Consider the following 14,200-nt stretch of genomic DNA (forward strand, 5'->3'; position numbering starts at 1 on the left):
AAGTTGATGGGGCCATTTCTACTCTTGCTAAATGTACTACTATTCCTACTGCAGATAGTACTTCTTTTAAAGATCCTTTAGATAGGAAACTTGAATCTTATCTAAGGAGGGCTTATTTATGTTTAGGTCATCTTCTTAGGCCTGCTATTTCTTTGGCTGATGTTGCAACTGCTTCAACTTTTTGGTTGGAAACCTTAGCGCAACAAGTACCAGATCATAATGTGTATAGCATTGTTAAGTTAATTCAACATGCTACTAATTTCATTTGTGATGCCATTTTTGATATCATTAGAAATGATGTCAGATATATGTCTTTAGCTATATTAGCTAGAAAAGCTTTTTGGCTTAAATCTTGGAATGCGGATATGACTTCTAAATCAATGTTGCTATCTCTCTCTTTCCAAGGCAATAAATTATTTGGTTCTCAGTTGGATTCAATTATTTCAACTGTCACGGGGGGGGGGGGGGGAGGGAGCTTTCTTGCCTCAGGATAAAAAATCTAAGGGCAAGTTTAAGGCTGTTAACTAGTGATGTCGCAAACATAAAAATTTGGGTTCACGAACGGCGAACATGAACTTCCTCAAAAGTTTGCGAACCGGCGAACTGGGCGAACCCCCATTGACTTCAATGGCAGGTGAAATTTAAAACCCACAGGGACTCTTTCTGGCCACAATAGTGATGGGAAAGTTGCTTCAAGGGGACTAACACCTGGACTGTGGCGTGCCGGAGGGGGATCCATGGAAAATTACATAGTTGATGCAGAATCTGGTTTTAATCCATAAAGGGCAAAATCACCTAACATTCCTAAATTGTTTGAAATAACGTGCTTTAAAACATCAGGTATGATGTTGTATCGATCAGGTAGTGTAAGGGTTACGCCCGCTGCACAGTGACAGACCAAACTCCCGCAGTGGGTACAACATCATCATCATCACACCGTACGTCCATGTGTGAAATGATGCCTGACTGAGACATATCCCTGTTATCTACATCCTCTGGCAATAATGGTTGCGCATCACTCATTTCTTCCAACTGATGTGTAAATAACTCCTCTGACAGATCGAGTGAAGCGTCTGTGGTGCTAGTGTTGGTGGTGGCGGCAGGCGGGCGAGTGGTAACTTGAGAGGTGCCCAAAGCTAAGCTGGAGGAGGATGGTATGTCAAGGTTCCGAGCGGAAGCTGTAGAAGATTGGGTGTCCTGTGTTAGCCAGTCAACTATGTCCTCAGAACTTTTCGAGTTCAGAGTACGTGGCCTCTGAACACTGGGCATTATTCTAGGGCCAAAGGGAATCACAGCACCACGACGGCCCCTGCGGTGTGGCCTGCCTCTGCCTGTCATTTTTTTTTTGATTAGTGGTACTATGCGTGGAAGCTACTGTGACAACTGATATGAGTGGCACTGTGCACTGGCAGAAGTTGGCAGAGTAGACGCTGTAGGCCTGACACACACGCTTGCAGACAATTAACTGCTATTCAATCTATTACAGTCAAAATTGTATTTTTTTTTAATGTACACTACTGTTACACCAGATATGAGTTGCACTGGTGTGACACTGTGCCCTGGCAGGCCCTGAAAAATCTGTTACACATCTACAACCACCAAAAAACAACCATGCTAAATAGTTTAAAAATTTTGTCCTGAGTTTAGAAATACCCAATGTTAACATGTTCTTTGCTTTTTTTTGCAAGTTATAGGGAAATAAATACAAGAAGCACTTTGCTATTTCAAAACCACTTTTTTTCAAAATGAGCGCTAGTTACATTGGAACCCTGATATCTGTCAGGAATACCTGAATATCCCTTGACATGTATATATTTTTTTTTAGAAGACATCCCAAAGTATTGATCTAGGCCCATTTTGGTATATTTCATGCCACCATTTCACCGCCAAATGTGATCAAATAAAAAAAAATTGTTCACTCTTTCACAAACTTTAGGGTTCTCACAGAAATTATTTACAAACAACTTATGCAATTATGGCATAAATGGTTGTAAATGCTTCTCTGGGATTCCCTTTGTTCAGAAATAGCAGACATATATGACTTTGGCGTTGCTTTCTGGTAATTAGAAGGCCGCTAAATGCTGCTGCGCATTACACGTGTATTATGGCTAGCAGTGAAGGGGTTAATTAGGTAGTTTGTAGGGAGCTTGCAGGGTTAATTTTAGCTTTAGTGTAGAGATCAGCCTCCCACCTGACACATCAGACCCCCTGATCCCTCCTAAACAGCTCCCTTCCCTCTGCCAGTACTAAAATAAATGGTTTAAAAAAAAAATAATATTTACATATGCTGTGGTGTAGCATCCCCCCCTTAGCCCCCAACCTCCCTGATCCCCCCCAAAACAGCTCTCTAACCCTCCCCATCTGCCTTATTGGCGGCCACCTTGGGTACTGGCAGCTGTCTGCTATTATTTCACTGTCAAAAAAGTGTTGTTTTTTTAAATCTACACTACTGTTACACCAGATATGAGTGGTGGCACTGGGCAAGTGGGCACAGTATACGCTGTGAGTCTAACACACACGCTGGCAGGCAGGCAACTGTAATTAGATTACACAGGAAAAAAAAAAAAAGACTGATGTTCTAGCCCTAAAAAGGGTTTTTTGGGGTGCTGTCCTTACAGCAGTGATCAGATGAGTCCTTCAGGACTGTAGTGGACACTGAATACACTAGCCTAGCTATCAATTTCCCTATTAAATCAGCAACAGCTACACTGTCCCTCCTCTCACTAAGAATGCAGCTTCCAAATGAATCTAAAATGGATGCTGTGCAGGAGGTGGGAGGGTCTGGGAGGGAGTATCATGTAATGTGTCTGCTGACTGTGAGGTAAAGGGTCAAAGTTTACTCAATGATGAAGAATAGGGGGCGGATCGAACATAGCATAATTTCGCCCGCCGCAGCGAACGCGAACATGCTATGTTTGCCGGGAACTATTCGCCGGCGAACTATTCGCGACATCACTACTGTTAACCTTTTTCGTTCCTTTCTACTAAAATAAGGAACAGAAACCTGATCCTTCCCCTAAGGGAACGGTTTCCAATTGGAAGCCTTCTTCAGTCTGGAATAAATCCAAGCAATTTACAAGATTTAAATCAGCCCCCATGTCCGCATGAAAGTGCGGCCCTCATTCCTGCTCAGCGTGGAAGGGGCAGACTAAGATTTTTCAAGGATGTTTGGATCAATTCAATCCAAAATCATTGGATTCAGAATATTGTTTCTCAAGGGTACAGAATAGGTTTCAAAGTAAGACCGCCTGTGAGAAGTTTCTTTCTCTCACGCATTCCAGTGAACCCAGAAAAGGCTCAGACTCAGATGTCCAGTTGCCAACCTTGTCCACTTCCGTTAAGGCCAGACCTATCTCAAGGCCCGTTTTTCCATCAGGATCTCAAATCATTAAATTTGAAGGTATGGAGATTGAACGCTTAGTGCTTAGTCATTGAGGTTTCTCTGACTCAGTGATTAATACTATGTTGCAGGCTCGTAAATCTGTGTCTAGAAAGATTTATTATCGAGTTTGGAAGACTTACATTTCATGGTGTTCTTCTCATAAATTTTCTTGGTATTCTTTTAGAAATCTTAGAATTTTACAGTTTCTTCAGGATGGTTTAGATAAGGGTTTGTCTGCAGGTTCCTTGAAAGGACAAATCTCTGCTCTTTCTGTTCTGTTCCACAGAAAAATTGCTAATCTTCCTGATATTCATTGTTTTGTACAGGCTTTGGTTCATATCAAGCCTGTCATTAAATCAATCTCTCCTCCTTGGAGTCTTAATTTGGTTTTGAAGGCTTTACAGGCTCCTCCGTTTGAGCCTATGCATTTTCTGGACATTAAATTACTTTCTTGGAAAGTATTGTTCCTTTTGGCCATCTTTTCTGCTAGAAGGGCTTCTGAATTATCTGCTCTTTCTTGTGAGTCTCCTTTTCTGATTTTTCATCAGGATAAGGCAGTTTTGCAAACTTCATTTAAATTTTTACCTAAAGTTGTGAATTCCAACAACATTAGTAGAGAAATTGTTGTCCCTTCGTTGTGTCCTAATCCTAAGAATTATCTGGAGAGATCTTTACATTCTTTGAATGTGGTAAAAGCTTTGAAATATTATGTTGAAGCTACTAAAGATTTCAGAAAGACTTCTAGTCTATTTGTTATCTTTTCTGGTTCTAGGAAAGGTCAGAAGGCTTCTGCCATTTCTTTGGCATCTTGGTTAAAGCTTTTGATTCATCATGCTTATTTGGAGTCGGGTGAATCCCCGCCTCAGAGGATTACGGCTCATTCTACTAGGTCAGTTTCCACTTCCTGGGCTTTTAAGAATGAAGCTTCTGATGATCAGATTTGCAAAGCAGCAACTTGGTCTTCTTTGCATACTTTTACTAAATTCTACCATTTTGATGTTTTCTCTTCTTCAGAAGCAGTTTTTGGTAGAAAAGTACTTCAGGCAGCTGTTTCAGTTTGATTCTTCTGCTTATAATTTCAGTTTTTTTCATTATAAAGATGAAAACTTTTGATTTGGGTTGTGGATTAATTTTACAGCGGAATTTGCTGTCTTTATTTTTATCCCACCCTCTTTAGTGACTCTTGCGTGGAGTTCCACATCTTGGGTATTTGCTATCCCATACGTCACTAGCTCATGGACTCTTGCCAATTACATGAAAGATAAATTCATTTCTTTCATATTGGCAAGAGTCCATGAGACCCACCCTTTTTATGGTGGTTATGATTTTTTGTTTAAAGCACAATTATTACAATTCCTTGTTGATGCTTTCGCTCCTTTCTTATCACCCCACTTCTTGGCTGTTTGTTAAACTGAATTGTGGGTGTGGTGGGGGGTATATTTATTTATAAGTATTTTGAGGTTTGGGAAACTTTGCCCCTCCTGGTAGGATTGTATATCCCATACGTCACTAGCTCATGGACTCTTGACAATATGAAAGAAATGAATTTATCAGGTAAATTCTTACATAAATTATGTTTTTTGGGTTAATATTAAAAATATATTAAAGTGCAAAAAGAAATATGTTAAGAGCATTTTATTATTGCACTAATGCTTGTATTTAAAGGTGTATTAAACCCTGCAAAGGGACTAAACAATTAGTTAAATTCACCTCCAGAGCAACAATGCACCACTGGGAGCTAGCTGAACACATCTAGTGAGCCAATGACAGAGACAAATGTTGTAGCCACCAATCATCACCTAGCTCCCTGGAGTTTAGGATATATAAATATTCTCTTGCAACAAAGGACACAAAAAGAACGAAACAAACTTGAAAATCGAAGTAAATTTACATACAACTTGATTAATTGCAGAATTATACAACACTAATACAACAAAATAACAAACATACTGCTGAGCATATCTCTTCTCCCTTTTCTATATCTTACAGTTTTACTGTGACACACACATGTTGAAAATCAGTTCACAAATCTGATCAATCAATTTATCTGCATCGCTTTAAACAGAAAAAAAAAAAAAATTGAAAAGAAAAAATATGATTTGTTTTCTCCCAGAGACATCTCTTAAAGAGACAGTTTAGTCAAAATAAAACTTTTATGATTCACATAGGGCATGCAATTTTAAACAACTTTCTAATTTATTTTTATTTTTATTGGACATCCAGAATAAAAACAATAACAATATCCGATATCCATTTACATAAATAAAGTATGCATTTTTGAAAGTACAAAAGTAGGGGCCATTGAGGTAGGAAGTCTGGACATTATTATTGAATTTTTGTAAATAAACATTATAACATTTTGAAACTATAACTGCAGGCTAGACATGTCATTCTATGAAAAGAATATTTAGTTCATCACATGTTCTGATCATATACATACTCCGATTCTGGTACAGTTCTTATAACCCACCTAAACCTCAATTCCCTCCTAACCGGGTGTTGTGCGATAGTGACCCTCTTGTAAATAATTTAGTGTTGTTTGGGAAATCTCTGCGCCACATAAGCATCCCATAGTGAATGTATCTGAGTATACAAATTTAAACATTTTAACTTCAAGTAATGATACTCTTCCAAGCAAAGCATTTCAATTTCGTGTTTTAAATTTCTGGGCCAATAGCAATTTCATGGTGTTACTTAAAATATTAAACATTGTCTTTTGTGCTGTTTTACATTTTCTAGGTGTGCTGTGAAATAGCCATAACTTAGGGTCTACAAATAGTGGTCTACCTATTACTGCTACACTTTCCCATAAAGGGGCTATATTGGTACAGGTCCACATAATATGGTTCATCGTCCGTGTCTCCAGGCCACACCTCCAACATTCATTACTTTGTGTATGGAATAACTTTTGGATTCTAACTGGAGTCATGTACCACCAGTGCATTTTTTTTTAAGTTAAGCTCAATCAAATTAGCTGATACCGATGATTTCATAACATTGTGAAAAATTCCCCTTGCCTCCAAGTGATGTCTGTGCCCAACTCACTGTTACAGCTTTCTAAGTAATAAGGGACATTTCCCAAAGGGGGTTGTTGTAATAGTTTATATTATATAAGAGATAAGGAGTGTTGTATCGGGCTTGTAGCTATGCACATGTTTCCAAACTGGGTCAAAGGCCTGATAAGATTTCTCCTGTCTCTATGTTTGGAGATGAAAGAGATGCACTGGTGGTGGAACAGCCAGTTCCTAAAGACAGAAAGACAGACCCCCGTCAAGCAGCTCTCCAACCAAAGGGAGTTTAACTTAGTTACCCAATTGAAAAAAAGTTTAACACCTGCAATAAAGGAGCGTACAGCTCCGTAATGCAGCCCCATTGATTCCTATGGGGAAATTAAAAGTTATGTTTACACCTAACACCCTAACATAAACCCCGAGTCTAAACACCCCTAATCTGCCGCCCCAACATCGCCGACACCTACATTACACTTATTAACACTTAATCTGCCGCCCCAACATTGCCGCCACCTACAGTACACTTATTAACCCCTAATCTGCCGCCCCCAACGTCGCCGCCACCTACCTACACTTATTAACCCCTAATCTGCTGCCCCTAACATCGCCACCTCCTATCTACATTTATTAACCCCTAATCTGCCTCCCCCAATGTCGCTGCCACTATACTAAAGTTATAAACCCCTAAACCTAACCCTAAGTCTAAACCTAACACCCCCTACTTTAATAAAGTTAAAATAAATCTAATAAAAAATTCCTATCATTAACTAAATAATACCTATTTAAAACTAAATACTTACCTATAAAATAAACCCTAAGCTTGCTACAATATAACTATTAGTTACATTGTAGCTAGCTTAGGTTTTATTTTTATTTCACAAGCAAGTTCGTATTTATTTTAACTAGGTAGACTAGCTTTGTTTTAAGTTAATAATAAGTGGGTTTTACTTGCATGATGTTACTGTTTAATATATAATACTTTATAAATATCTGATTTTGCTACCTTTTATAACATTTTAACAAATAAAAGCAATTCATGATATGAACAAAGAATCAAGTAAGAATTATATATCCCTTTTTTACAATTTACGGCAGATTGTGGCGTGCTATTTAGTGCTTTCGCATGCTAACTTGGGGACTTTGGATATCGCGACCATGTTAACTTCTTCTCCTCATCATACACTTTAATGGAGCACTCAAACTGGGGGAAAAAATCACTTATTGCTTGCGCACTAAACCAACTCTGTGTTCAATATATACAGGGAGTGCAGAATTATTAGGCAAATGAGTATTTTGACCACATCATCCTCTTTATGCATGTTGTCTTACTCCAAGCTGTATAGGCTCGAAAGCCTACTACCAAATAAGCATATTAGGTGATGTGCATCTCTGTAATGAGAAGGGGTGTGGTCTAATGACATAAACACCCTATATCAGGTGTGCATAATTATTAGGCAACTTCCTTTCCTTTGGCAAAATGGGTCAAAAGAAGGACTTGACAGGCTCAGAAAAGTAAAAAATAGTGAGATATCTTGCAGAGGGATGCAGCACTCTTAAAATTGCAAAGCTTCTGAAGCGTGATCATCGAACAATCAAGCGTTTCATTCAAAATAGTCAACAGGGTCGCAAGAAGCGTGTGGAAAAACCAAGGCACAAAATAACTGCCCATGAACTGAAAAAAGTCAAGCGTGCAGCTGCCAAGATGCCACTTGCCACCAGTTTGGCCATATTTCAGAGCTGCAACATCACTGGAGTGCCCAAAAGTACAAGGTGTGCAATACTCAGAGACATGGCCAAGGTAAGAAAGGCTGAAAGACGACCACCACTGAACAAGACACACAAGCTGAAACGTCAAGACTGGGCCAAGAAATATCTCAAGACTGATTTTTCTAAGGTTTTACGGACTGATGAAATGAGTCTTGATGGGCCAGATGGATGGGCCCGTGGCTGGATTGGTAAAGGGCAGAGAGCTCCAGTCCGACTCAGACGCCAGCAAGGTGGAGGTGGAGTACTGGTTTGGGCTGGTATCATCAAAGATGAGCTTGTGGGGCCTTTTCGGGTTGAGGATGGAGTCAAGCTCAACTCCCAGTCCTACTGCCAGTTTCTGGAAGACACCTTCTTCAAGCAGTGGTACAGGAAGAAGTCTGCATCCTTCAAGAAAAACATGATTTTCATGCAGGACAATGCTCCATCACACGCGTCCAAGTACTCCACAGCGTGGCTGGCAAGAAAGGGTATAAAAGAAGAAAATCTAATGACATGGCCTCCTTGTTCACCTGATATGAACCCCATTGAGAACCTGTGGTCCATCATCAAATGTGAGATTTACAAGGAGGGAAAACAGTACACCTCTCTGAACAGTGTCTGGGAGGCTGTGGTTGCTGCTGCACGCAATGTTGATGGTGAACAGATCAAAACACTGACAGAATCCATGGATGGCATGCTTTTGAGTGTCCTTGCAAAGAAAGGTGGCTATATTGGTCACTGATTTGTTTTTGTTTTGTTTTTGAATGTCAGAAATGTATATTTGTGAATGTTGAGATGTTATATCGGTTTCACTGGTAAAAATAAATAATTGAAATGGGTATATATTTGTTTTTTGTTAAGTTGCCTAATAATTATGCACAGTAATAGTCACCTGCACACACAGATATCCCCCTAAAATAGCTATAACTAAAAACAAACTAAAAACTACTTCCAAAACTATTCAGCTTTGATATTAATGAGTTTTTTGGGTTCATTGAGAACATGGTTGTTGTTCAATAATAAAATTAATCCTCAAAAATACAACTTGCCTAATAATTCTGCACTCCCTGTATATTATAAATACATATTCCCCTAGTACATACACAGTAAAACAAATGACTAAATATTACAATTGAATAAAAAATATTTTAAATATTTTAAGTTATTTGAGTGGCTTCGAAGTATATATACATATTTGTATTTATACGTGTAAATTTATATATATATATATATATATATATATAAACATAAATACACGTGCATACACATATATACATACACATATTTTGACATATAGCGCTGCTATTAAAGGTTTGAATAAACCCGGAGTTAGCAGGCAAGATGTGAGCGTTGAGCAAAATTGAGCTCCATACCGCACTCCAATACCAGTGCCGCGGTGAGCTGGTTTTACGTGCTCGTGCACAATTTCCCCATAGACATCAATGGGGAGAGCCGGCTGAAAAAAAGTCTAACACTTGCAATAAAGGAGCGTAAAGCTCCGTAACGCAGCCCTATTGATTCCTCTGGGGAAATAAAAAGTTATGTTTACCTCTAACACCCTAACATAAACCCCCAGGTCTAAACACCCCTAATCTGCCGCCCCTAACATTGCCGACACCTACATTACACTTATTAACACCTAATCTGCCACCCCGACATCGCCGCCACCTACAGTACATTTATTAACCCCTAATCTGTAGCACCCAACTTCGCCGCCCCCTACCTACACTTATTAACCCCTGATCTGCTGCCCCTAACATCGCCGCAACCTACCTATATTTATTAACCCCTAATCTGCCGCCCCCAACGTCGCCGCCACTATACTAAAGTTATAAACCCCTAAACCTAAGTCTAAGTCTAAACCTAACACCCCCTACTTTAATATAATTAAAATAAATCTAATAAAAAATTCCTATCATTAACTAAATAATACCTATTTAAAACTAAATACTTACCTATAAAATAAACCCTAAGCTTGCTACAATATAACTAATAGTTACATTGTAGCTAGTGTAGGTTTTATTTTTATTTCACAGGCAAGTTTGTATTTATTTTAACTAGGTAGACTAGCTTTGTTTTAAGTTAATAATAAGTGGGTTTTACTTGCATGATGTTACTATTTAATATATAATACTTTATAAATATCTGATTTTGCTACCTTTTATAACATTTAAACAAATAAAAGCAACTAGCTAACTAGTTAGTAAATAGTTATTAACTATTTACAAGCTACCTAGCTAAAATAAATACAAATTTTCCTGTAAAATAAAACCTAACCTGTCTTACACTATGTCAATACTTTTCTAATATACATTAATATTCTTTTGTAGCTCTTAGATTATACTTACCCAGATAATACATTTGTGGCAATTAGTGGGTTATATAACGTAGAGCGTTATACTCAGTGAAGTATATCTGCAGGTATATGAGCAAAAGTACATATAAAGCTTAGTTGCAGAGTATAAAAAATCTTAGAGTTTGTTGAAAAGATACTTGGATATAGTTTGCAACAGAAGTCATATAAGTATAATAGGCTAGTTATGTTAAGCTTTGTGGTACATAGGCAGTCCAATCACCTTTTGAGGATTAACTTGCAGAGTACAAATGCATTTTTACGGTATTACCAGATAAGTTATTAGTGTTATAATACTTGCGGTCTGATGCGGTGAGTAAGACTGAGATTTGGGCAGCTGTTACCAAGAGCCGATGTCGTCTCCAAGCTGAGTGATGTTATGCAGGAAACAAACTTGGCGTTCAGTGTTACCGGAACAGAGGTTTGATGAGAGGTCATGTGATGAGCCATATAGGCGATGAGTTCTATAGCTGAGCAGCGAATCCAAATGAGAAACAGTGTCCTTACGACTACAAAATATATTCTGACTCTGCCAAAAATTTTAGCCTAGATGGTAAATAAGATACTTGCGACTTCGAGTCCAGACGAATAACGGAAATACTTCACTATAGTAATGAAGTCTAAGTTGAGCAGGTCCTAATAAACAAAGTGACTTTAAGGAGAAAACACAGAGCAATGTTAGAAAAGGGGATGTTAGAAAAGGGGATGCGGCAATAAATACCTGTGAGACAGGTAGTGGGAGCAGAGTTCTCTTAAGGTGTGCAAGACTTAAAGGTATATTACACACTAACACCTAACCTTACACTACAATTAAATAAATTACATTAATTAAATACAATTAACTAAATTACAAAAAATAACAAACACTAAATTACACAAAATAAAAAAAGAAATTATCAAATATTTAAACTAATTACACCTAATCTAATAGCCCTATCAAAATAAATAAGCCCCCCCAAAATAAAAAAAAACCTAGCCTACAATAAACTACCAATGGCCCTTAAAAGGGCCTTTTTGCGGGGCATTGCCCCAAAGGAATCAGCTCTTTAACCTGTAAAAAAATATATATAAATAACCCCCCAACAGTAAAACCCACCACCCACACAACTAACCCCAAAATAAAATCCTAACTAAAAAACCTAAGCTCCCCATTGCCCTGAAAATGGCATTTGGATAGGCATTGCCCTTAAAAGGGCATTTAGCTCTTTGTCGGTGCCCAAAAGCCCTAATCTAAAAATAAAACCCACCCAATAAACCCTTAAAAAAAACTAACACTAACCCCCGAAGATCCACTTACAGTTTTTAAGACCCGACCTCCATCCTCAGCGAAGTGGCAGAAGTCCTCATCAAAGCCGACAGAAGTCTTCATCCAAGCGGGCAGAAGTCTTCATCCAGATGGCATCTTCTATCTTCATCCATCTGGCGTGGAGAGGCTCCATCTTCAAGACACCCGGTGTGGAGCATCCTCTTCTTTCCATGGCGACTGTGTGCAGCTAAAGACTCGTCCAGGAATGGAGTTTTGTCCGATATGGCCTGAAATAATCTTAATAACTGTGGTGTGGGGATGTCTATGTATTTATTGTAATAATATGTCGTAAAGCCATCTGGGCCAGGAGATTTCTCTGAGGGAAGATTTTTAATTATCCTCTTTATTTCGTTTTCTGTAAACGGTTCATTAAGGCAAGCCCTGTCTATCTCTTCTATGTAGGGTAGGTCCAACTGGTCTAGGAATTTATTAATGTTTTCTAATGGGGCTTCCTGTAAATTATAAAGTTTCTCAAAATATGTTGTAAATGCCTCGGCTATATGCTCAGATGAGGTCCTTTCTTTTCCATTGGAATCAGAGACCCTGAGAATGTATGTTTTATTTGTTTTACGCTTCAACTTTCTAGCGAATAGCTTACTGCATTTATTATTCCCTTCATAATTCTGTTGTTTAAGTTTAAGTGCAGAATTTTTGCATTCCCTATCCATTATTGCATTAAGTTTTCCTCTATATTCCACCAGCATGTCCAGAACTTTTGAGTCAGAGGAATCCCTTTTATGCTCTTTCTCTAAATCTTCTATTTTATTTAAGACTGTGTTAAAGTAGGCTCTTTGCTGTTTTAATTGATGTGACTTCACACTCATTAGCTCCCCCCTAATGACAGCCTTATGGGCTCCCCAAGACTGTCTAATGTCCATTTCAGGGTCTGAATTAAACTGGAAATAACAGTGTAGTGCTTCCTCTATTTTTTGTGCGTAGATTGGGTCATCTAATAAACTATCATCCAATCTCCACACATAATTTGATCTATGTCTAGTGTCCCAAAGCATGTAGCAGCCTACCATTGAGTGATCTGTGATTGAGTGAGTGGGAAATATAGTGCAACTTTCAGATAGTGATTAGTGATGTCGCAAACCTAAAAATTTCGGTTTGCGAACAGCGGACTCGAACTTCCACAACTGTTCGCCAACCGGCGAACCGGGCGAACCCCCATTGACTTCAATGGGCAGGCGAACTTTACAACCAACAGGGACTCTTTCTGGCCACAATAGTGATGGAAAAGTTGTTTCAAGGGGACTAACACCTGGACTGTGGCATGCCGGAGGGGGATCCATGGCAAAACTCCCATGGAAAATTACATAGTTGATGCAAAGTCTGGTTTTAAGCCATAAAGGGCATAAATCACCTAACATTCCTAAATAGTTTGGTATAACATGCTTTAAAACATCAGGTATGATGTTGTATCGATCATGTAGTGTAAGGGTTACGCCCGCTTCACAGTGACAGACCAAACTCCCCATTTAAAGGTACAGTCTACTCCAGAATTTTTATTGTTTTAAAAGATAGATAATCCCTTTATTACCCATTTCCCAGTTTTGCATAACTAACACATTTATAATAATATACTTTTAACCTCTGTGATTATCTTGTATCTAAGCCTCTGCAAATTGCCACTTTTTTCAGTTCTTTTGACAGACTTGCAGTCTAGCCAATCAGTGCCTGCTCCCAGATAACTTCTCGTGCACGAGCACAATGTTATCTATATGAAATACGTGAACTAACACCCTCTAGTGGTGAAAAACTGTTAAAATGCAATCTGAAAGAGGTGGGCTTCAAGGTCTTCAAGCATATGAACCTCCTAGGTTAAGCTTTCAACTAAGAATACCAAGAGAACAAAGCAAAATTGGTGATAAAAGTAAATTGGAAAATTGTTTAAAATTACATGCTCTATCTGAATCCTGAAAGTTTATTTTGGCCTAGACTGTCCCTTTAACGCACCGCAAACAACCGCAAACAGTTCATTTGCACAATGGCAAACTCCCCATTTGCACAAGGTTGGATACCAAGCTAGCCATGTCCCGTTCCTTGTCCTCACTGATGTCATTGAAGGTCTCTTCCTCCACCCAGCCATGTACAACACCAAGGGTCCCCGAAAGGTGATAACAAGCTCCCTGGGATGCCTGCTGTGTTTGGTCTTCCACCTCCTCAAAGCCACCTTCCTCCTCTGACTCCTCTTCTTCAGACTCCTCTCTCTGCGTTGCCTCTCTCTGCATTATTATAAGGTGTGTTAAGTAGTACTATTCCTATCAGTTTCATCCCTGTGGTGTCCCCTATCAGGGGACGTGTATATGGCATGGATTTTAGGAACCGGGAGATGGAAAAAAATGCTTGGTCGGTCCTCCTACTTCAAATTTGGGGCACTGCGCGTGCAATCTACTGTG

This window comes from Bombina bombina, chromosome 1, assembly GCF_027579735.1.
Source record: "Bombina bombina isolate aBomBom1 chromosome 1, aBomBom1.pri, whole genome shotgun sequence".
Classification (NCBI taxonomy): domain Eukaryota; kingdom Metazoa; phylum Chordata; class Amphibia; order Anura; family Bombinatoridae; genus Bombina; species Bombina bombina.